We start from the raw sequence: 26152 nt of genomic DNA, 5'->3' as shown, positions 1-26152 counted from the left end.
CCCATAGACAGGGCCAGCCCTTTTAATGAGATCTCTTTATTGGTGAGAACATGGGTGAGTGTAAGGGTCACCTTCAACAGGAGTAGGTGCTCAGTGGGGGCACTAGGGCTCCCAGGCCTGTATTTCTGCTCTGATTTACTAGCGGGGGAGGAAGAGTGAGGAAGAGGGAGAGGGAGAAGGTGAAAAACTAAACATTGAGTAAGAGCTCGTGGTTCTCATTGGGTCGACAGAGGTGAACCAGTTTCCTCAAGGTACCAGGATTTACCTCGCAGGGAGCCAGGGCCTCTCAGGGTTTTGCCAGAAGTCAGCTTTTCCTATTGATGGACACAGTCACTCACTCGGTAGATTTTCCAAATCCCTACTGTTTATTGAATCTACAAAACAGTATTTCATTTAACTGGATAAGAATTTTCCTAATTTTCTGATGTTTGTATTTGCAGGTCTGGGGTGGCACTTGGGGCCTTGCTTGTACTATACATGTATGTGCTCTACCACTGAGCTACCTCAAACCCCGAACTCTATGAGTTCTGACTTCCCATTTGTACCTTTAAACAGAAGCCCGAACATGTTGAATAATTCAGCCCCAAATCACACAGCAAGAATCATGACTGTTGGTGTCTGGCCTTGCTCTATGAAAGGTGTTTGTAGCCTGGCATCCTGGTCCTTTGAGACAGACATTCCACACCTACCTGGGACACCGATGGGGTGGTAGGACATTTGGGATCATCAAGTACCACTGAGAAGGGAGAGGTGTTGTTTCAGGTGGTACTGGAGTACATTAACTAGGCAGGGGAGCAAGTGACCGGGATCCTTCAAATCTGAGATGCCCTTTTCTGTGCCATCACAACATCGAGAGGAGAACAAGTGCCCTGGAAGAAAACACCCTGGGAATTCAAGGCACGTACCACCTGGAACTCCCCCTGCTTCTTAAGAGACGTTTGACCTTGCAGAAGCCTCAGCTCTTACCATCTGGGCTCTTACCATCTGATGGCTGAGAACTGGCTTGGCCAGATGCCCTGACATATAGGGTTATTGTGTCCCTGTTCCTGGAGTCACTCATCAAAGTTGTTGTGCAAATCACAGGGAAGCCAGTGGTAAGACTTTCCCTTTGCATGAAGGGCAGCTTGTGCACATATACACACTCCCTCTAGCCTGGCCATGGTGCCTGAAGGCTTGTCCCACTGCTATCGAAGGTGGTCCCTCCTTCCTCTAGCCTCTGATGTCACCCAACTCCATCTTCTTTTCCTTCAACCTGAAGTTCTGATAAGCCCCCTTGAGTCTCCAGCAATCAAAGTGTGGATACCTTTTCCTGACTGTCCACAGATGGGAAGGAGCAGAAGGTATTTGTCCCCTCCTCACAGGCCCTCCATTTTCCAGGTGACAGAGAAGGTCACATGGTGGGAGAGATACAGCAATGAACAGGATGTTCAGTAGAGGCATGTGTAGATGCGGGTACATGATCAGATAGGACACGTTCAGGTATTTTTCTCATCAGCTGCTGTTGTTTCTCTCCACCCTCTTCTTGCTAAGGGAGAAATGGGTCTTTACCTATTGCTGGCTGCAGTGAAGGCAGCCCCAGACAACACACAGCCTGTCCTCCAGCCCAGGGGATGAGATGGAATCCACTGAGCAGGAACCTCCACATTCTCCAAGTTAATACATGATGCCCAACTAGCCTGTCCCATAAAACCAAATGAAACTCATTTACTCTTCTATATATTTTAGGTTCTTTCCATGTAGTCTAGAATGGTCTGAAACTCATTAGGGCACTTTGAGAGCTTATAGTTTGTTTTTTTTTAACTTTGCATAATGCCACACAATGCCTTGGCAGTGGAGCTTGGCCTTCTCGCTTGCCTGTTTTAGAACCTAGTCTTGATATGTAGCCCAGGCTGATATCGAATTCATGATCCTCCCACCTTAACTTCTACAGTGCCGGGATTATAGGTTATGTGTCACCATATGCAATAATAATAATAATAATACATTTTAAGGGTTTTTCTATTTTTCTCTCCTTCCCTCCTTTGTTTCTTCCTGTGTGTATTTAATTTTTGTGGTACCAGGAATTGAACCCACAGCACCGTGAATGCTAGGCCAACACTTTGCCGTTGAGCCACACCCCCAGCTTCTATACAGAACATTTATTTCATGCATCTACTATATGTCACCGCTGCTCTCTGCCCTGAGTGTTGCAGCAAAAATATGACCCAGACACTCGCTGCATGGGGGAATTTATAACCTTCTACCAGAAGATATTAAACTAATAATGACACAATAATTACTGAATCAAATTGTGGGAGGTGCTGTGTGGGCTGGCTCCTGGCCTGCCCTCCTCTCCTGGAATGGGGCAGAAGTGAGTCAGCTACGAATCCAGCGGAGGATCTTGGAAGTGAAATGTGGCCCCAGATCTTCTCCTTACTCTCTGGCTCTGTGATCTGAGCAAGTGAATGAGAAGAGAGAAGGGAAAGAAGATGCTTTTCTAAAAAATAACAAATCAAACAAAATAGGGGCATGGAACTCTCGGGTGTGAGGGGAATGGCTGGGGAAGGCACGCTGCCAGCTCCGTCTTGTCCGTGTCTCTGAAGTTGGTCCCCTTGACCTTCACTACCTTCCCCCTAGATTGATGTGGCAAGGTCTGCCTCCAGCTTTGTCTTCATCCACCTCCATTGAGGTCGGTAGAGAACTGTTCTGCCTAGATCACTTTGTGTCTTGATTTTTGCTGTTTGCAACCCTGTCAGGAACAACCACCAAAAAATGTAGTCCAAAGATTGCCCGATGTCCTTGAGAAGCAATATCACCATCAGCTTAGAGATGCTATGCCCTTGAGCTTGACATTTCATGCTCTTCCTGATCTGATTCCATCAGCGCATCCTTCCTCTGTCCTCCCCCTCCCATCTGTCATGTAGCCATGACCAAGTCTTCCTGACAGAGCTCAGCTTTTCTCCTTGACCTTAGCCCTGCTCCTCTCCCTGCTTGGAATGTCCTTCCTCCTGCTCTCAAGCAAAAGTCCACCTATGCCACCATATTCCCACCAAAAGCCTCCTTCAAGGAGTTTCTCAGATCTCTGGATTTCATCGTTCCTTACTGCCAAATAAAGAAAAAAGCCGTCCCATGATTTGCATTGCATCAATTGTGAAATGTGGCTGATGCCTTCTTCAAGGGAGGCAGACGGAAGGGCAGAGACACAATGTGTCTTGCTGGAATCCCACAGCCAGATGGGGAAGGAGCTGAGCCTAAAACCTGGCACACAGAACCCCCAGTTTAATACACTAGGCAACCTCTTATGATGAGGTACTTTCTCACCCCATGGGAAAGTCAGCTTCTGTTGTCATTAGGTCACAAAACTTATATCCACTTCAGTATTATTCTCTGTGGAATCAAGAGACTAGGCAGACACTCCCTAAGGGGCCATTCCATGCTTCTCTGTATCACAAAAACCAATGCTTTTAGTTTTTCTTGAGAAAAGATAATCATTCAAATACAAAGTATTCTCATTATGACTCCCCATCCATCCCACGGTGAGGCTTGAAACACATGCTGTCAAAATTGAACCCAAAGCATGACTCCCTAGAAGGTTAACATAATGATTTGCCTCTCATCCTAGCTGCACGGTACATCATGCCTTCAGATTACTCCCCAGCATCATTCTTCAAATTCAAACATGAACCAGAAGCGACAAATGATTCTTGTAATGTGCTCTTTGACACAAATCATTTCTGATTGCTCCAGACCCTGGACAACCTTGAGTATGCAGCCTCAAGACGAGAGGGAGAAGTCTTAGAAAATGAACAGCTTCGACTTCTTGCTGACGAGAGCCCTTGCATGTGTGCTGATTGCCAAACAGATCTGCTTTTCAATGAGGCAGATCTTTAGGGGATTGGATGGGTGTGCATCTCATCTCAGAACAACCCGAGCGGGCTTCAGAGTGTTTGAAGATGCTGGCAAGGCAACAGACACTCCCATGTGGCAAGCTCACAGATGAGACACCTCTACACAGGGCAACTAACTCATCCTCCAGTAAGCGCTCATTGTTATCTCTCTGTGACAAAGGGGAAGTGGGGGGCCTTGGAGAATTCCTTTGGCTTTGCCCAAAGATCTTACTACGGTCTAGATCTAGAAGGAAGGTCCCTTGGCTCCAAAGCCAGTGCTGAGAAGTGAAGGGCCTCTTCAAGGCATAAAGATATTTCAAAGTGCTTTTTGAGATCAGACCTCATCCTCCGTAGATAGTAGACAAAAGCCCAGAGTTGAGAAATGGAGCAAAATGTTGATAGAAAATAGGCTTGTCTGGAAAATGATGGGTGTTGGGATGGGAATCAAAACACTACCTGGTTCAAGTGTGTTAAACATGGTAGACACCAAGCCAAGTGCTTTCGAAACATCCTTCCCTTCCGTTCTGTTCCGTTCCATTCATTCCCCTCCTCCCCTCCCCTCCCTCCCCTTCCTTCCTTCTTTCTTCCCCTTCTCTTCCCTTCCCTCCCCTCCCTCTCCTTCCTTTCCTTCTCTTTCTCCCCTTCCCTTCCCTTCCCTTCCCTTCCCTCCCCTCCCTCTCCTTTCCTTCCTTCTCTTTCTCCCTTTCCTTTCCCCTCCCTCTCCTTCCCTTCCATCTCTTTCTTCCCCTTCCCTTCCCTTCCCTTCTTTTCCTTTCCTAATCCCTTGGAGAATAGGAACACCAAGAAGTATTAATATCACTCCCATTTTGTGTAGAGGGAACTGAGACTCTGTAAACCACGTGCCCAAGGCATAGCCAGTGTCCTAGACTAAGGCAGAGATGAATGACTGTCTAGCAAGAATTGACATTTCTCTTTAAATTCTGCTGAGAAACAGACTGCTGATTTCAGATCTCCCTGCACCAGTGTGGCCATACTGACCAGTCCTTAACAACAGATATGGTGAGAATAAAAATGTCACTCCAGTAGAAATGACTGAAGCTAGTACACCTTCCTGTCTCTGTCTCTGCCCTCCTGGCAGTAGGTATCCATCCCTGCACTGACTTCAGAAGCCATGTGATGACAGAGCACCTATCGGTCTGGAGCCCTGCATGACTGTGTGGATCAGAGTATGCAATGGCTAATCGTGACGGTCATCTTGATGAGCTTTAGAATCACTGAGTGGACATGCCTCTGGGTGTGTCTGTGATGGCTTTTCCAAAGGTTTAACTGAAGAGGTGGGCACCACTCTGTGGTCTGAGGTCCTGGGATGGAGGGGAAGGAGAAAGGGTATGAAGTGCAAGCACTCATCTCTCAGTTTCTCGATTGTGGACATAATATGTCACTCCTGTCACTGTGCCTTCCCTGCCAGGATGAACTATAGCCTCGAACTGTGAGCCCAAATGGGCTCTTCCTTTTGAAGTTGCTTTTTGGGGGTATTTTGTCACAATGATAAGAACTATCAATACAGAGTTGTACCTCTTTTCTAGCTGCCTCACACATCATCAGTGACAATTTTTGATAGACATCAACTCAAGTTGGATAAAGTCATTGAGACCTTGGGACTTGTTTGTTACAGCAGCTAGCATTTCCCTGACTAACAAAAAAGACAATGACTTCTTTCAGATGTGCATGTTCTTGGCTGCTATGCTATGGAGTGGCTCTAGGATTGTTTAGATTTGTGCAGATTTTAGAAATTCTTCTCCAGACTCCCAAACTCAGGCCAACAAACAAACAAAAACAAACAAACAACAAAATCAAGCACACAAAAATACGCTCCCCTAAACAAACAAAAAAACCAAACCAAAAAACTAAAACAAACAAAAAGAAACCAAAAACCTCCCCTGTTAAGTCTTGGAAGTGGCTTGGCCCACTCCCCATAATTCTGAACTCCATCCAGAACTGGCTAACTTCTTCAGTCTTCCCATCACAGTAAATGGCATTAGCTTGAACTTGATGGCTGATGGCTTGGCAGTCTTTCCAGATTTCATCCTTTCTTGGCTCCTCACATCCTAACTTTCAACACCTGTAGGGTGTAGCCTAAAACTAAATCCAGCATGTGTTGGAATTGACTCATACCAATCATTAACAACCTTCTGCAAATTGTTGGGAATACTGCAAACCAGTTGATTTCATGGTGAGAGCCTGAGGCAGCCTGTGGAAAGGGTATTTATACCATAGAAGTTAGCACATTCTAACAAGCCAGGAGCCATACATTCCCATATAGCGGGTGTTATAAGCCTGACACACCCACTTAATACACTCCATATCCCACCTCTGCCACCGCTTCTCCTACCACCCACATCCCAGTCAAAGCCACAGACACCTCACCCTGTTTGCCAATAATACAATGGTCTCTTGGCAAGTGTTTGTTCCTTCTCTGCTCTTGCCTAGTTAATGTCCCACAGAGTAATCACTGTGATTTTTTTTAAAAATGTGAGACCATGTCATTCACTCACCCCAACCTCTGCAGGGCTTCCCCTTGTCCTTAGCATACAATTAAAATGTCCTTCTGTAGTTCACATAATGTGAGATCACCACTCCCTTTCTGACTTGACTACCGTACCACCTCACCTGCTCTTCTGCATCTTTGGTGGCGGTCCTGTTTTCTGCTCTGTACAGTGGGCTTGTTCTGTCTTCGGGGCTCCTGTGTTGCCAGATCCCTCCATTCAGGGTGCTCATCCCTTCCACCTTCATGTAGTTCTCTGTTTCATACCATCTCTAGCTCTGATTATGTTTCCCCTCTCCACAGAGACCCTCCTCAAGCTCTCTGACAGGACCACCAACCCTGACTCCTTCCTGAAGTTACATCACGCATTTGTTTGCTGGTTTGCAAGTGGTGCCTGCCAGTTTGGTTAGACTAAACCTACAGAGAGAGACCACATTTCTTGGCTTACTGTTCTTTCTGTGTACAGACCAGCACCTCACACCCCCAGCGGATGCCCAACACACATCTGATAAGTAGACAAACACATACATAATCCCCAGTCTGATATTCCTCAAGGTAGCCAAATTGGGCAGCACGTGCTAGGTCACAATATGAACTGATGTTCCAGGTACTGGCAAGCCAGCTGGACAGTAGAAGGGCTGACCACGCCCAAGGAATGAAGAGGGAAACAGAGGACAGAACACAAACATTCCAGAAAGTTCTAAGGAGTTGATGGGAAGAAAAATGAAAAATTGATCTCAAATGAATATCCAATAATGGAGGGCTGAAACAAGAGGATCCTGGGAGTTCAACAGGAGCAGACTAAGACTTGCCTGAGGTCCCTTTGTTAGGCTATTGGAGAAAGGGAGCAAGCCAGTCCCTATCCACATCTTGCCAGCTACATGACTTTGGGTAAGTTACTTAACATCTCTGAACCTACGTATTCTTTTTCTGGGATGAGGATTAATGATATCCTCCTATGGCTGGTGTAAGCGTCAAAGGGATAGATGTACCAAAGCCTCCAGCACAATGCATGCGTGCAGCAAATGTTGAATAAATGCTGTGCAACTACCAATTTCCATGCCCTTCCAGCCTCGCTGCCTGTAAATGATCACTTCTTTTATTGTTCTACATCCTTTGGTTGGATTTCAGAATGAGAAACTGCAGGTATTGAATCTAAAGGTTGTTAGTGATGAAAATCACGGGTGTCTAGGTCTCACTGCATGACCCAGTGGGCAGAGCTGGGTTGGATAATGAGAGGAGGCCAGGAGGCATGCAAACCTCTCTGCAGATGTGGTCTTCAAAAGAAACTAAGATTGCCCTCATTAGCCATGTGTCCAAAATGGGATCCCCAATTAGCTAGTTACTCAGAACACTTTTGGGGGTGGGGTGGGGAAGGACTTACAGAAAAAAGGAGAAAAGCAAGATGGAAAGAGATGGGGTGACTTATTAAGGTACCGCAGCCTGTACCTTGATAAGAACCCAGTTCCTGTGCTCACAGGCTTGCACTGCCTCTATTCATCTTCTACTGTCTAATGTCCTGTGCAGCTATCTGCTCCTTTCCTAAAGGGGCCATCAGCTGCCTCACAGTACAACATCCTCACTCCTTTGTCTAGCTATACAGAGGTTGCCCAACCAAGACTTGTTGGATGGGATCATATTCTGGGGCAGAAGTTTTATAGGAGAAAGATCCGTGTTCTCTTAGAAGAGGAGTGGGCATGGAGGGGGATACTTAGAGGTGTGGGTAGATTTATGAATAGAATTGGGGAATTCATGTTTAATCATTAATACTTATTAGGAAAAATAATGGCTAACTTTTGTGTGTGTGTGTGTGTGTGTGTGTGTGTGTGTGTGTGTGTGTGTGTATAGGTGTGTGTACACACTGTATGCATGTGTGTAGAGATCAGAGGTCAGTGTTGGATGTCTCCCACAATTGCTCTCTATTTTCTTCTTTATTTCTATTTACTTATTTATTTTTTATTTTTGTTTTCTTTTGTTTTGTTTTGAGACATGGTTTCTCTGTGTAGCCCTAGCTATCCTGGAACTAGCTGTGTAGACCAGGCTGGCTTCGAACTCACAGAGATCACTGGCCTCTGCTTCCTGAGTGCTGGGAATAAAGGCATGCACCACCACCGCCCGGCTCCACTTTATTTCTTGAGATAGAGTTGCTGGTTGAATCTGGAGCTCTTTGACTTGGCCAGCCCTGGATCCTTCGCTCTCCACCTCCCCAGTGCTGGGACTGCAGGTGTGTGCTGCCAGGCCCAGCTCCCTGTAGGTGTTCCGGCTCCAAACTCAGGTCCTCCTGCTTGCACGGTGAGCATTTACTGACTGAACCATCTTGCCACCCCAGAAACGATGCTCTTATTTTTTTAATCTATGAAGTACCTTTTGGCTTTCCAAGCACATCCAGACCCTTTTTGTCACTCACCCCCCCCCCCCCCACAGCCACCAAACCAGGCTATGAGTGGACACAGAAGAGACTATTGTCCCCGCTTACAGATGGAGAGACTGAGGCCCTCAGAGAAAGGGTAACTTCTGCTGCCTCTGATGAGCCTTTCAGGAGGATCTGAGAGGAGATGACTGTTGGTCACTATCACACGTGTATACTTCAGTCACTTGGCAATGCAGTCTGAGATACCAGGAAAAAAAAAAAAGGTTAATTTCTGATGAGCAGACTCCTGCTCAGACCCAGCAGGTGCCTTGCATTTTAATGGGCCCTCGTTGCTCACTGCTTGCAAAGAGGTCAAGTTTCAAAGTGGACAGCCAGATGGAGAGTCCTTCTGGACTTTCCCTGGGGCCAGGCGAGGCAGCTCCTACCCATTAGCTCCCGATTCTCTCCCCTTAGCTTGGTTCCAGTGCCTTCCATGCTAACAGCTCACTTCTCCTGAGCCCCATTTGGGGGCTCTTAGGCTGGCCTCCAAAGTGGAGGCTGGCGAGGCTAAGAGCAGTAGCTGGACAGCTCCAAGAGAAAACTCTTCTCCATTTACCAAACCAAACAAACAAATGAAAAAAACCCCACAGAGAAGACAAGATGGTAGCACATGCTTGCCATCCCAGTGCTGGGGCGACGGAGGCAGGAGGATTAGCTTTACTAATATAGACACTTTGAGTCTAGCCTGGCCTACATAAGACTGTCTCAAAACAAACAAGCAAGAAAAACACAGAGACTCTGAAGACGTAATGCCTGGCAAAAATGTCACAGTGCCAGAGCACCATGTATCCAACATGCACAGTACAGACAATAAGGCTAGAAACCCAGCCCTTGTGCCTGGGGCTTCATGGCCTTCCAGGCATATTGACCATTGCCCTGCTGCTTGATTCTCACAGGAAGCTGGCACAAACCTGGGCTAGCAGATCTGTCTTCTGGGTCCTAATGGTGCCAAGGTCCAGGCCTGCCTTGGATCTCATGGACCCAGCCAAGGAGACAGACATGTTGCATGGAATTACACAACACAACGCGGCACTCATGAAGTGCCACAAGAAAGGGACTTTCCCTGGGCAGATAAAATGGAGGCTCAGGTGGAGCCAGCCCAGGGAAGGTGTGACTAGAGATGCAGGTCAAGAACTGAAAGAGCTCAGCACTTACTTAGAATAATTTACAGAATGCCACAGACTGATTGCTGCCTGTCACAGCTGTCATGGTCTCGGTGGCCAGAGTCTCAGTCAAGGCATTGGCCAGGCTCCTTTTATGCCCCTGGCTCCTTCTGGTATCCCCAAGTGTTCCTTGCCAGTGTCATTCTCCTCTGTCTTCACATCACTGTCCTGCACAGACTCTCCTTGTTCAGAAGCTTGCCTTCTATGAGGACATTCGTCACAGCAGGTGAAGATCTGCTCTAGTGACCTCATCTTAATTTGATCAGCTGCCAAGACCCTAGTCCCCAGCAAGGTCCCTTTCACAGGAGCAGGTACTGGGGTCTCGGTGTCTTTTTGGAGGACATAATTCAACTTAGAACATCCCTGTTTAAGAATTGAAGGTGGATCAGACATTGAAAGGGATGGCTGCTATGCTGGGACCTATGCAGAGAAGGTTCTCAACCTATGGGAAAGCCTTGACGTTTATTAAAGGGTTGAGGAGAACATGTTCATGGCCCTCACCATGAAGACTCTCTTTTAAGTTCTCAGGGACTCAGTTTCCCAAAGGTATATTCCTGGGGTGAGGCTGTGGGGAGGTGGGTTCCTTCTGTATGGTGCATCCACCGAGGCCAGGAACCAGGTCTTATCACTCCCTTCCATCTCCAGCACAGGCCATGCTGAAGACATGTTTATCATCAGATCACACTGAGTTCAGTGACTGAAGGAGCTGGGCACAGAGCTGCCTCTTCACTTTGGCTATTCATACGTTTCCTGCCATTGTTGCAGTACACACAATCCCTTTTGCATGTCTTTATGCACAGGCTTGACTTCTCGGAAGAAATGTTTATTTCATCCTCTTTAAGCCTGAATCCTTCATTGTGCTCCCTCCTGTATTTTACACTTGGCTTACGAAATAGAACTGACTGTGGGGTTTGTTGCTTTTTATTGGGGGGAATAATTGACAAGTAATTGTGCATACTTCATGTGGCAGTAGTTGCATTGGTTTTGCTATCTACAAGTTGACAAGTTTAACACTTGAAATGAGGTCTCTGCAACTTCAACCTTGTTAGAAGTTGAAAAGTTTAATGGTCTGCGTCTAGAATTTAAGATTTGCCCAAGTGAAGTCTCTCTCGCTCCTTCTCTCTCATTTACATTTTCTTCATATGAGTTTGTTCTAGGAGGGGCTTTTGTATCCTTGTTTATGTACGTGGGTGTGTGCATGCACATGTATGTGTACACATGCACACATGTGTGGAGGCAGAGATCAAGGTCAGATGTCTTCTATCACTTTCCACCTTCCTTTTTGAGACGGGCTCCCACTAACCCTTGAGTCCAATGGTTCAGCTGGACTGACTGGCCAGTGAGCCCGGGATCCAGCTGTCTGCTCCTTTCCTCTGCCTGCTCTGAGGTTACAGATGCACACCATTGAGCCCAGATTTTATGTGGGTACTGAGATCCTAACTCAGGTCCTCATGTTTAAGTGACAAGCATTTTTGTCAACTGAGTCATCTCGCCAGCCTCTGTCTCCAGTTCGGAGACTTCTTAAAGAGGGAATGATTGACGTGATTGAAGTGGCTGGCCAGTTGACATGTTAGAGCATGCAGATTGCTATATTGTCATCTCTGGCTGCAAACAGAGGCCAGACATACAGAGCTGACCACTCATTTTACGGATGTGTGAAGACACAGGAGCTTGCCCAAGGCCAGGAAGCAAGATGCTCCTAGAAACTCAGGTCATTGCTGCAAAACTCAAGGTCATCCTCAGGAAGCTGAGGGCAGTGGCATACTGACCTCTTCTATCTCAGAGATTTGGAGAGTTCTGTCTTCCAAAAAAAAAATAAAAGCAAGAGGTGAACAGCCCTGTCAGGGTTGCTCAGAACTTTTCTTCAGAGAGGAGTGAGCACTGCATGCAGAACCCAGTCCTCTAGCCATTCACCTGCTCCCAGGGCCTCTAATACAAGCTTGCCATCTCAAAGCAACCCTGAGCTCAGTGTATCCACAGCACCCCATCTCCAGCTAGCAGCCTCCATAGACCCTGACTTCCCTAACTTGGATTCCCAGGACCTTTATGCAGTCTGCCTTATGATTAAGATTATCACCAAGCCTTCAAGAGTTCGAATCCAGTCTCTGCTACTTATTGGCTATGATCTCCAACAGCCCCCTTCATCCCTCTAAGCCTACTTTCTCATCTGTTTCCTGGGAATTACCAAAGCATCTACCTCAGAGGACTCTTCATAAAGACTAAGTGAGACCAATTCCTATAAAACACCTAACTATTCCCCGAGGTGCGCTAAGCCCTCCATTTATTTTTGCCCTGCGTCTAGATTTAAAAATGAGTGGGAAGCCAATGTTGCCTCAAATCAATATTCCATCTATGTGCCAGGGACTGTATCCAGCCTCCCAGGCATCTCAGGGACCCTGCTCACCCAGCCTTCCCTCCCCTTCCAGAAAGCTTCTGTGAGAGGGCTCATGTGAACAGCAGAGGCAAGGCTGGATGCACAGACTGAAAGTGGCTCAGGCTGCATCTCCCTGGAGCCTCTTTTCAACATTGCTTTGATCAGAATGATGGTTTCAGCCACAAACAATTGATTGGTCTATTCAATTCTGTCATCCCAACAACTGATTAGTTCCTCGGTAATGAAAGGTCCTGCAGTCCCTGGAATTATGCGGGCAACCATAATTGAGTGTTTATTTCTTGTCCATCTCTCTGAGTACTTTGCATACATTTCTTTGCTTGGTTCTCTCAACCAAGTCTTATTTTGTGAACTTGTTATCTCCATCCATGTTTGAGGACCTCAGGATCTAGTTAAAGAGGTGAAGGCAAGTACCACGGCACATAACTACTAGGGGGAAGAGCAGGGATTTGAACCCAGGCCTGTTTTAATATTGCAGCGACATCTTTAAAAATCAGCATTACTAAGGTATAATTTACTTAGAGTAATTTGTGTGTGTGTGTGTGTGTGTGTGTGTGTGTGTGTGTGTGTGTGTGTGTAGTATGTGTGTGCATGTTTGTATGCGGAGGTGCCTGCACATGTAGAAGCCAGAGGCCAGCTTCAGGCATCTCTTCAATGGCTCTCCATCTTATTTTTTGTGGCATGATCTCTTAGTTATCACAGAGCTTTCTGATTTGACTAGACAAGCTGGTCAGAGGGCCATGGGGATCTTCCTATCTCTGCTGAGAATACAGGAACTGTTTTACATGGGTCTTGGGACTTGAACTAAGGTTCTGATACTTATGTGGCAAGTGATTTACATGGTAAGACACCCCCCAGCCCCCCAGTTTATGCTGTTTAACTGCATAGCTCAATGAGTTTCGACAAATGTCCATAGATGTGTAGCAGCCAGACACTCAAGCTGTAGAACTTGTTAATCATATCTCAGACCCTTTGGGTCAGTCTTTCTCCCAGATGCTACCCCAGCCCTGGGGGGTTCTGTTCCTATAGCTTCACCCCGTATGCTGTGACCCCTTAATACCCTCATGTTGTGGTGGCCACCAACCATGAAATTATTTCGTTGCCACTTCATAACTGCAACTCTGCTACTGTTAGGAGTTGTACTGTAAACATCTGGTATGTGACCCCTGTGGGGGTCTCAGCCCACAGGTTGAGAACCGCTGTCTTAGAGAATGCCGTATAGACAGAGTCTCGTCATATTTAGTTCACTTATCAGGATGCCCAAGGCTCATCTGCATTGTCACCTGTGTCCTTTGTCAGTGCTTACCCATTGCTGAGCGGCACCCTGCGTGACTGACTGTACCACACTCGGTGTCCCCTCCCACATGTTAATAGTGAACATTATAGTGGTTCCAGACTGTGGCTATTAGGAAGACGGCAGCTGCAAATATTTATGGACAGGTCTTTGCACAGGATGGGTTTCACCTCTCTTGGGTGAATGCATATCCATGACTGAGAATTTCCGAGTCTTGGGCTAGGAGTATGTTTATCATCATTAAGAACCCATGCCGGGCGGTGGTGGCGCACGCCTTTAATCCCAGCACTCGGGAGGCAGAGCCAGGCGGATCTCTGTGAGTTCGAGGCCAGCCTGGGCTACCAAGTGAGTCCCAGGAAAGGCGCAAAGCTACACAGAGAAACCCTGTCTCGAAAAAAAAAAAAAAAAAAGAACCCAACAAATCCATTTATAAAACATTCTGCATCTTTTAAAATTCTTATCAGCATTGCATGATTTTTTTGTTGTTGTTTTGGTTACATTTAAAAATGTTAGGCCTGACATCTACCTTATGCTGAGCTGCTTTGAGAGGGGAGGGGGAGGATAATGAACACCATGCATCGTTGAATCTGAGATGCCATCGATTTTAAGATGTACCACTTACTTTATATGCCATTAAGGAAGAAAATAGTCTGGCAAACAGTGACCCTCTGCCTTCCTATCACTTAGAATAAAAACATTCAATTCATGTTAAAATGCTCTGTGCATCATTTCTGTATACACACAAGATGAGAAAACAGAAATGGTAAGGGTACACTTAGAACAGATCCACCTTAGAGTCCCCAGCTTCTCTTGTGGGTTCCAAGTATTCAGGGTACCTGTTTGCTCCACACACCATCTCTCTGTTTGCCAGCAACCTGTTGAGGCAGCAGTGTGTATGTGCATGTGCGTATGAGTGTGAGTGTGCATTTGTGTGTGTGTGTGTGTGTGTGTGTGTAAAATAGAGGACAGCCCCAGGAGTTCTTCAGGTACTATCCACCTTCTTTGAGACAGAGTCTCTCCTTGCTTTGGTACATGTCCTGTAAACTAGATTGGCCGGCCAATGAGTCCTAGCAGTCTGCCTGTCTTTACTTCCCCAGGACTGGGATTATAAGCACAAGCCACCACATCTCTCTTTATTTTAAACCTGGGTCTAGCTGCTCAAACTCAGTCTCCATGTTTGCACAGCAAGGTATTTACTGACTGAACCACCCCATCAGCTTGAGGCCCTGTTTTTATAAGCATGTTCTGTTACTGTCTCCAGGATTTTCTTTCAAGCAAACCTCAAGGCTGGGGACTTCCTTGGTTCACCTCGCTCATGTTTCTCTCTCTCTACTCAGCTAGAGCATGCATGTCGGAAATTAAGGAGCTTCTGTTCAAATTCAAGAAAGAGTGTGTCTTGCCAATTGACATTTGAAGCCTTAAAGGTAGCCCTGCTCAGCAGAAAAATCAGTCACACCCACCTCTGTGACTTTAAAATGGGTCATTTGTCTTGTTTTGGGATGGCCACAGCTCCAGCCTTTAGTAGATGTTGGTTGTATATGTAAGGAATGCGCATAACTGAGGCCTGAACAACAACAGTGAGGCACCAGGTCCACACATGTGCACACAGGACTCAGAGTCTCATGACCATGATTGAAAGAGATCATCACTTTTAGGGACAACCTGATGTGGGGCTATTACAACGCGAAAGGATCCTACCTCTTAGAATGAACTGCAGCACATTGCCCCCAAATATGCTGGTTTCTACTGTGCTCTGTTTTTTTTTTTTTTTTCCTCATATCCCCAATTCACTGACACAGCCCATAAATGCATTCACTTGGTCTTGGACACCTCCTTCTTCCACAGCCATCTCCAGTCACAATGCTTCTTCCTTTCTTAGGCATTTCTATCACTCCCATTCAACACCCCATTCTCTCTCTCAGAAGCAATTGCAAATATCTTTTCACTTATCTCTTGCCTTCTGGATATTTCCTCTTTAGTCAGTCCTATTCATTACCCTCAGAGTAATCTTTCGACTCCACAAATCTCTACCTGTCATTCTCCTCCTCAAGCCTTCCTCTTGCATCCCCATTACTAGAAGAATAAAGTGCACATCCCTTAGCCTGGCATCTAATTTCTCTGTCTTCTGGGTCCCGTCTATCATCCCACTGTCATTGTCCACCATTCCCCATTCAGGAGCATCCAACCGCTCATGTTCTCCAAGGGGACTCTGGGTATACACACACCCCTTGGGGATTTCCTAGTCTGGGAATTTGCTTGTGTGTTCAGAAGTCTTTGTCGTTGGTCCTGCTGTTAGTGCTCATTCTGGATAGATAGAAGGTGCATTTGTGAGCAGAGTTTTCTCTTCTTTCCAAATAGCTTGTGTGTGTGTGTGTGTGTGTGTGTGTGTGTGTGTGTGTGTGTGTGTATGTATGTATGTATATGTATATCCCACACACATACACATACACTTACATGGCTACATATATCTTTTTTCTTAATTAACATTCCCACTGTGGTATTTTCTTTGTGCTCACTGAGCACCTTCCTTTTTTGTGCTTTCTCAATGCCTGCTTGTACTTTTGGCCATGCTGTCTTCTGCTGTGAAGTGGAGATCAGAGGGCAACCCAGGCCTGTTTCAAAGTCTAGAGAGCTAACTGTTCCACGATGGAACTAACCTAGGCCTATTTTGGTAATTAACGTGAACTGCCCAATTTCATGTCAGCATTTTAGAGGTACATGGACATGATGAGGCAGACCCAGAACTCGAGAATCCTAAGGTAAACAGTGGCGCTGTCACTTCTCAACACAGTGGCATTGGGTACATAACACAATGTCTCTGATTTGTGTTTCTTTAAAAGACATTGTAATTAAAAAAAAAATATTCCACGCCCCCATCTCCTTCCAGATCTATCTCTCCTTCCATACACAACAAATATTGTGTCCTTTTCCCCCTTCAGGCTAATTGGTGCTGCCCAAATATTCTTGGATGTGTGGTTTCCCACCGGGGCAGGGTGGACTTATGAGGGGCTATACTCTTAGAAAAGATTGTCCCTTTCTCTTCCACCAGGTAACAGTTGCCAGTGACTCCAGGGATGGGGTAGGATTTCACGCCCAACTCCCATCTCCACAGAGGGATTCGTTCAGCTGCCTTGGGCTGCACAGTCTTGTGCATGCTGTCCATTTCCTATGTGCGGCTGCTCCACTGTGTCCAGCAGACACTGTTCTCCTGTGGCCCTCCACCATTGTGGCTCTAATACTCTTTTTGCTGCCTCATCTGCAGTGATACCCGAGCCTTGGAAAGAGGGGTGATTTGTGTTTCTTTTTGTTATTGTTGTTGTTTTTGAGACAGGGTTTCTCTGTGTAGTTTTGGTGCCTGTCCTGGATCTTGCTCTGTAGTCCAGGCTGGCCTCGAACTCACAGAGATCCGCCCGGCTCTGCCTCCCGAGTGCTGGGATTAAAGGCGTGCACCACCCCCGCCCGGCTCTGATTTGTGTTTCTTAAATGCCCCAAACCAACGTAAACTGCCGGATCCCTGGCAGAATGTCTTCTTAAAGAGAAGGCTTCTGAGGAAACTGCTATTGGCTTTTCCCAGTTCCTCTCACTATCTATGTACGTGTAGCTGTGAAGCAGCTGGTCAGCACACGACTCCTTCCCAGCTGTTCTCAAAGCTGACCAAGGACAAGGGACTTGCTCTCAGCACAGCAATGCCGGGGATAGATGTGATGGGTGTCTCACTAGAGCTAGGTTTCTTCATCTGCAAAGGCCTCTCCAAGCATGCTTTCTTTCCTTGCTGACTGGAGGCAGATGACAACAGGCCCTTGGCTGGGGGTTCTCCTGAGCATGTATCACAACCCCCAAGAAAGCTTGTTTTAAACACATTTGTTGGGCCCTGCCCCCAGTGTTTCTAATCCCGTGGGCCTAGAGAGGGACCCAAGCATGCATGTTTCTAACAAGTTCCAGGATGACTTCAGCTCTGCTGGTGTGGGGACCACCGTTTAGGAAGAAAATCCTGTCCTAAGAGATGGCAGACAGCAAGTCAATCAATCATATAAAGCACAAACCTCATCCTCATGGGGCTGGGGTTGAGGCTTCTGCTCAAAGCTGTGCTTTCTGCTGATCTGAACCTGGCTTTGGAATCCCTCATGCTTTTCCAGTACATGATCACTGGACCACACTACTCACAGATGGAGAGTCATCATTGCCTCCAAACTTCCTTCTTCCCTACCATTCACCTTAGAGAGTCATTCCATCCTGCAGCAACCTGGAGCCTCTTTCTGGCTGAAGCAGCTCATCCCCCTTGCTTGATTCCTCATTCTTGGTTGCTGCCATGGACAGCTTCTGCCCATGTCCTGTCTGAGAACCCTACGCTCCTTGCGTGAGAGAATGGGATGCTAGTTCTGACTTGTCTCAAATCCTTAGTCTTCAACTGCACCCTGCCCCCAGGCCTAAAACCAAAGCCACAGTGTAGGGGCAAGAAGAGGTTAAGACAAGTTTCAAAATGTCACTGACAGCTGAAAAGAGTTGCATATGTCTCTGGGCTGTATCACCAATCACAGGCAGGCATAAGACACAGGTCAGTTACTCCCAGCAAAGTTCCCGAGGCCCTATCTTGTCAGAATGTGGTATCTCAGACATAACAGGGACAATTGTGTGATAATTATATGTAAGAGATGTCCGGGAAGCACCGGGGGATCGCTGGTTCAATAAGCATCTGAAAGCTCAAAGCGGGATCCATGCCATTAACTCAAATTACATGAGCAATAAGTCCGCCATGGCTGTCCTGCTCTCAGCCACATCAAGGAAAAGAGGCCCTTTCATTGGATTATTAAGAGGATTTAATTAGCATGGAATATTTCACAGGCAGACAACCTATGACAGAATAATTAAAATATAGTTTGTTGAAATTCACATTAATTGGTTACTAATTATCATGTTTCTTTCTCCTTTAAGGGCTAAAGATGTGCTCAGGGGAACATTGTTCTACACCACAGTATATCTCTGAGTGTTCGGCGAGGTATTTAATTAGAAGTGAGGATTGAACTCTTCACTTTGCAAGTCTAGAAAGCTGGACTGGAAGCCAGAAGGAGCAAGTGAGGGAAGTCACTCTATACAAGGTTTGCAGTGAAAGGGAGAGGACAGTGGGTGGACTGCACTGGGTGTACAGTGAAAGGGAGAGGGCATGGGTGGACTGCACTGGGTATACAGTAAAAGGGAGAGGGCAGTGGGTGGACTGCACTGGGTATACAGTAAAAGGGAGAGGGCAGTGGGTGGACTGCACTGGGTATACAGTAAAAGGGAGAGGGCAGTGGGTGGACTGCACTGGGTATACAGTAAAAGGGAGAGGGCAGTGGGTGGACTGCACTGGGTATACAGTAAAAGGGAGAGGGCAGTGGGTGGACTGCACTGGGTATACAGTACAAGGGAGAGGGCAGTGGGTGGACTGCACTGGGTATACAGTAAAAGGGAGAGGGCAGTGGGTGGACTGCACTGGGTATACAGTAAAAGGGAGAGGGCAGTGGGTAGACTGCACTGGGTATGCAGTGAAAGGGAGAGGGCATGGGCAGACTGCACTGGGTATGCAGTGAAAGGGAGAGGGCATGGGCGGACTGCACTGGGTATGCAGTGAAAGGGAGAGGGCAGTGGGTGGACTGCACTGGGTATACAGTGAAAGGGAGAGGGCATGGGCGGACTGCACTGGGTATACAGTGAAAGGGAGAGGGCAGTGGGTGGACTGTACTGGGTATACAGTGAAAGGGAGAGGGCATGGGCGGACTGCACTGTGTGTGCAATGAAAACGAGAAGGCAGTGGGTGGACTGCACTGGGTATACAGTGAAAGGGAGAGGGCAATGGGTGGACTGCACTGGGTATACAGTGAAAGGGAGAGGGCAATGGGTGGACTGCACTGGGTGTACAGTGAAAGGGAGAGGGCATGGGCGGACTGCACTGGGTATACAGTGAAAGGGAGAGGGCAGTGGGTGGACTGCACTGGGTATACAGTGAAAGGGAGAGGGCATGGGCGGACTGCACTGTGTGTGCAATGAAAACGAGAAGGCAGTGGGTGGACTGCACTGGGTATACAGTGAAAGGGAGAGGGCAATGGGTGGACTGCACTGGGTATACAGTGAAAGGGAGAGGGCAATGGGTGGACTGCACTGGGTGTACAGTGAAAGGGAGAGGGCATGGGCGGACTGCACTGGGTATACAGTGAAAGGGAGAGGGCAGTGGGTGGACTGCACTGGGTGTACAGTGAAAGGGAGAGGGCAGTGGGTGGACTGCACTGGGTATACAGTGAAAGGGAGAGGGCAGTGGGTGGACTGCACTGGGTATACAGTGAAAGGGAGAGGGCATGGGTGGACTGCACTGGGTGTACAGTGAAAGGGAGAGGGCAGATGAAGGTGTGGGTGGGAGACGGTGAGTGGAACTGGGAGTCTGTGTGCTGTGTGATGCTCCATCCTCTCTTGCTTTGCTCTTAACGCACCCCATCTCTTCTGTGTAAAGCTTCTTACATCTGCCCTTGTCATTCTCTAAATGCCACATCTCCACTATTTGGATATTCATGATCTGGATCTGCACCCTGGACTAGCTTTCTGAGGTTTTCTTCTTTGCTTACTCTGTTGCAGCCATGTGCTGGGCCCTTCTGCAGTACAAATCAAGTGTGTAGCCACCTCAGTATCTTTGCACATCTTATCTCTTCCACCTGGAATCCTTCCCTTGAATTTCCATATGGGATTTATCCTTCACATCTCAGCCCAGAGGATTCTCAAATCCCCTGCCTGACCACCCAATCTGGTGTTGCACTCTTATTCTCCATTAAATTACAGTATTTTCTTTCAGTTTCAGATGCAGCATGATGGAATTCTCTCCGGATCTTATTTGTTTACTTCACAGTATATGCCATGAGAATTAGAGCTCTATCTATGTCCTTGATCCTACAGCCCCGGCTCCTAGAACAGTGCCTGGTGTCAGAAGCATTTGCAAACATTTGCTGTCTCAATGGATGAAAATGAGATGGGAATAAGATCCCTGAGGATCTTGCAGCTCTAGTGCTTAAGAACTTTCTGATCTAGCAGAGACTCAAGAGATACCGGGGGGCGGGGCTGCAGAAGAGCAAGCCTGGCCTCTTTGTGGGTTCTCCCTGCTTGTACTCAGCAGAGGCTCAGTCACACCACTCTTTTGGGAAGAGTTTGTGGACTGGAGTCTACCCAGGCCCACAGTTCCCACAATTCCAGAGCCTTCCTGCAGATACATGGGGTTCCTCCAGGGCTCACCTCTTTAAGGACTGCTCTACTTGCCTGAACCTTTACCATCTGCTCCATCAACCTGCATCACAGGGTTTTTAGCAAGATCAAGACCCTCCCCTGACTTTGCAAAGCTGGGATCAAGGCTAAGAGGCATGTCTGATGGGTTTTGAGTGAGGGCTCCAGTGTTCGAAGAGTCTAGCAACTTGGTACTGTGACAGCATTTTCCTGAGTTCTGAGTCTACTATTTTATGCTCCTCCCATAGGGACCCCTAGGAAATGTCACTGATGGTGATGACAGAGCAGGTTCTAACTCTGCTTTCCCAAAGGAATTGGGCATTCTCCCCCACCATGCTTCTGCCTCTCCCCTGTATTGCCTCTGCTCACTGTTTCCTTCTGTGTCCCAGGGACTTGCATACATCATCTCCCTGCCCTATGTGAACCACCTTCCTCTCCTGGGAACCACCTTCCTCTCCTGAGCCAACAGCTAGTTGCACCCCAGCATTGGGCTGGATACATCCTTGAGCTGTTACTAGCTTTCTGTCTTGATGCAATACCTTATTCCAGCAGAGCAGAAATTCAAATTCTAGAGATGTTAGAAAGGGCTGATAAATCAGGCCCTCGTCAGGGTGTGGTACAGCCCAGAAGAGCTCTGCAGTCACCTGGGGCCAGAACTCCATCTCATTATGTGCATCCTTTGTCTCCATGTGTCTGTTACAGAAGGGGTAGTTTATGGAGGACTCTGATATCCTAGAAGGATAGAGGACCACTGCCCTGAAGTAAACGTGTACTGTATAATTACCTGCCCAGATTTTCAGCCCCATCAAATGCCACAGTCAGCACTGAGGTTGCTGCTGGGACCTGTGGGGTTGCAAGTGACAGGCAAAGGATATCATGGGCAGAAGAGACAAGATGCATGACACTGAGCATGGTGGGTACCTCAGTGACATCCAGTAACCATCACAGCCAACATACACAGTAGGATAGTTATTCACACTCTGAGACAAGCAACAATTGCTATAAAGCTTGATGATGTGTTAGCTAAACAGCAGAGTTCCTGAGCCAGACAGCCTGGATTTGGTGCAGGTTTTATGCTCTGTGTTTCTTGTCTAGAAAAGGGATAAATGCATCTCTCATAATCTGGTAGGACTGAAATAGAGCAAGGGCCATGAGCCCAACTGGAGGACACAAAAATTGCCGGAGTTCCATAGACAAACAAGGCTATCCTGGAGAAGGGATTGCAGACAATAGAATAGTGATGCTAACGGTAAGGAAGGGGACACATTTCAGTTAGCAAACAGCCTGCGTGAAGCCTCTGTACCTCTCACAAACAGACTAGCCTATGAGCTACAGTAAAGCAAGAGAATTAAAGGACAGATGAAGTACATTGCATGCAAATATAGTCTAGGTTGTAAATTAAAGTAAAACAAGAGTTCAAAGACAGCTTTAAGCCTATGTGAGTTTAATTCAAAGCTAAGGAATTTGGATTTCATTTTGCGCAGGAAGATTGCTTTCAATTGTTTTCTAGGTGATAATAACTATATTTATCTTACATTCAGTGAAGAAAACTTGAATGCCAAGAAAGTGAAAAAAATTGCACACAAAAATAATTGCAGTTAACATTTGGGTAGGTGCTGTATTACAGGTGTGTGCCTTGGTTTAACTTCGTAAGTTACTATCTAAGGAAAGTCTTTGAACAGGAGAATATGATCAAACGTGCATTCCAGGAAGATCCTGGGGCAGCTGCTGGGAGGAGGGCGGGTGGAAAGATAGCCAAAGGTTCTGCTGAGGTTGGGAGGCCCTCAGCACCAGCTGAGTTATGGAGAAGGGACACACTCTTCAGGGACAGAACTCCTGCAAGAGGAAAAACTACCACCTTTGTTAAGTTAACCCTGACGTTAGCTGTGCAATCAATTACCTATCAATGTCTGCTAAGATTCTCTTCTCCAGTCCCCAGGACCACTTCCTAATCATATAGCTCCAGCATGATCCCTCACCTGGGGAATGATCGGATTGTGGGACTCCTCCTCCTGACACCCCCCTCCTCCCCTTAGAGACTTCGGTGTCTCTTGCGGGCTATTGATCTGAAAAGTAAGAGCCAATGTCTCCCTCACTTTAGCCAGGGACAGACAGTCATTGCTCTCCTTTCCCCCACCCACTCCTATCACCAGCATCCAGTACTGCCCAACTGTGCCCAGAAAATGAAGGTTATCACGGAAGAGCCTGGGGCTGGTCTGAGGGATGAGATGTGCTGCTGTCGATTGAGGAAGATTGAGAGACCAGATAATTGAGGACCTTAGAACAAGACTCCGCAGACTGTTGGGATTGCCTCACAGCATGGACCGTACTAAAATCCCATCCTCCACTGCTTCCCAGCTGCCTCCATGGCCTGCTTCAAGTGCTATTTTATAAGCAGTGTTTTCAGAGAGTTAACAAACCTAGAGGGGCCCTGAAAAAGAAAGGGCCTTTACTGAATAGCTTTTCACTTACCAGAAGAAATGAGAGATGGTTTTCCCCGTAACCCAGTTTCCAAAGCCTGTTATTACAGAGTATTGGGAAGATTTGCCACCTGCCGGGCTGGGGTAGAGGACTTGCCTGCTGGAAAGGGGAGCTTAGGATGGACCAGGAGGTTGCTGAGGATAGGGAAGCCATCCAAATGATGAACACTATCTCCCCTTGGTAACACAAAGAGTCTCTCACTAACTCCCAATTCTCCACTGATTTTCTTTCCTAAAAGCATGACCTGGAAAAGAACACACTGTTCCAGTGGCAACTCGGGCTTTGTGCACTAGGGCGTGTGTCTCAGTCCAAGCCTGTTCTTACTTACTTGACCTGTGGTTTCCCATGTTGGAAGAAGAAGGGTAAGTCCTTCCCCAGGAAGCTGCTGCAGTGGGAATTCACCAGTGTGAAGTATCGAGTCTGTTTAGGCTCACCATAGCCTCTCTTTGTCCATCCTCAGTCCCTTCAGTAGTCTTCAGGAGAAGACCCACCAGTGGGAGATAACTCATGCATTTTTCGTCAGGTAAATCTTTAGGGCGGTGAATTGTCAAAGGTTACCAAGTGAGTTCTTGGCAAAGCAAAAGCTGGGGAGCTGCTGACATCTCAAGCTGGGGTATTCTGTTAGTAAGAGGGCATGACCCTTGACTGCCGGGCTAGACCCCCTCCCCCTCAGGATGCCCTAGAGCTGGGACAGGGGGTCTCCTCTCCCTTCCCAGCATTGCATCTTCAGCCTTCGGACAATGTCTCCATAAGGGCTCTGGGCAGTAGGAACATTCAAACCACTTGTCTGGGGAACTTGAGAGTGTTCAAGAGAAAGGGATTGTGGGATGTCTGGCAACTCCAAGGTGGAATTAGGCACTTCCAGGGGAGGATAACATATGACTCAAATATTAAGGGTCATCCCTAAAGGACAGTGGTACTGCTGCTCAGAGGGTCGTGAAGCTGGCACCTAAGCTGGTGGTGGCTGAATGAGCAACTGAGGGCACTAAAATAATAAAGCATAGTAGAAGTGATAGCTAAGCATATAGAAGGGAGAGAGCTAAGTCAGTACGATGCTTGCTCCACAAATGTGAGGACCTAAGTTTGATCCCTCCAACCAATGTGAAAAATCTAGACATCATGGCACATGCTTGTAATCACAGCACTGGGGGAACAGAGATCCCTGTAGCTTACCGGGAAGCCAGATTCACCTACTTAGGACGCATCAGGCCAGTGAGAGATCCTGTCTCAAAAAAACAAGTCATTGTTGACTTCCAGCCTCCACGTGCATCTTCACAGAATGCACACTCACAAAAACATGTGTGCAAACATGTGTACGCACACACACACATACACTAATAAATCAATATAGAGTTTTAATAATTATTATAAAAACCGTAAAAGTCTCATTGGTTATTAGGATAACTATCACAATATTAATCAACTCCTCAAGTCTCAGAGCCTTGGGATGTCCCAAGACAGCAGATGTCGCAGTTCAAAGTGGAATTGACCTACCATGCAAGCCTTACAGAGGTCGTTAGGAAACATTGTTCATGGCAATTAACTTATCTTTATTTTATGTGCATTTGTGCTTTGCCTGCATGTATGTCTGTGAAGTTGTTGGATTCCCTAGAACTGGAGTCACAAACGGTTGTGAGCTGCCATTTGGGTGCTGGGAATTGAACCTGGGTCCTCTGGAAGAGCAGCCAGTGCTCTTAACCACTGAGCCATCTCTCCAGCCCCAGGAGATGGATTATTATTGACAGCCTTCCTTTTATGGTGATGGAGAAACTCTGGCTAAGAGGTAAAATGCTTATTCCTCTCTCTCTCATATGTACTTGTAAAGGTTAGAAAGTGAGTGAAAAAACTGTAGAGCAGGAGGACCCAAGAAAGAAGCCTCCCTGGTCTGTAAGGGGCAGCTGGGAGCCATCTTTTTGTCTACAATAGGGATCTCTTTCTAGGTACAATTTGAATAGCTAGAAGGCCAGGAAGTGCCTTCTAGAAATGGGCAGAATGGCACAGGTGGCCATGGAGACTCAGTGAGATAAGGCTTAAGGAAAGATGTCCTAAAGTGCAGGCTGGTGATTTCAATCACATTGGAGAGTTTTCTAGAACTGCCAAGTGACTTTAGTGGGATCAGGGCTATTTAGTTGAGTTGGATATAGTGTGAGTCTATGTAAAGGTGACACTGGGTCTCCATCTGAAGGGGTTTGAGATTGAAGGGTGGGGAAACAGCAATGGAATTCAATAGGTCAAATGGTACCTGGGACTCTCCCCAAGTTCAGAGGATTCTATTCACTTTTAGGTCTATTCTTAAGTAGATGGACAGGGTTGTAAGGTGAGATCTTGTTCTCCAGTTTGAAAGTAGTATACATTCTGATAAAATAAAAGGAATCTATATCATTATGTTGACAACTATGCCAAATTTACTATGAAGAATGGTACTATTTCTTAGGAAGGGGAATGTTTGTTTGGAAAAGACCATTTGGTATTGTTTGGGCTGTTCTTTATCAAGTAGCCCCACTTTCATGGGCTATTCCAAACAAATACTCCCCTTCTTAAGAGACTCCAGGGATGGTCACAGGACTGCCTGGGACATGCGTCCCAGGGAAATGTCCTTTGAGGGGCAGGTGAAATTTTTCTTTGTAGTCTGGGTGGAGAGGGAATAAAGAGGGGAAATGAGGCAATGTGGGGGGATAGAAAGCCAAGGTTATGTGATGTAACTACTCAGACTCTCGGCATAGTTACAAACCTCGAGAAAACATTGGTCCAAACAGCACCGTCAGGCCTGGGCTTGTGCTGGGGCTAGCATGGGGCAGCAG

Source organism: Peromyscus californicus, unplaced genomic scaffold, assembly GCF_007827085.1.
Source record: "Peromyscus californicus insignis strain IS unplaced genomic scaffold, ASM782708v3 Scaffold_3__1_contigs__length_106647218, whole genome shotgun sequence".
NCBI classification, from domain to species: Eukaryota; Metazoa; Chordata; class Mammalia; order Rodentia; family Cricetidae; genus Peromyscus; species Peromyscus californicus.
Note: the sequence above shows the minus strand (reverse complement) of the source record.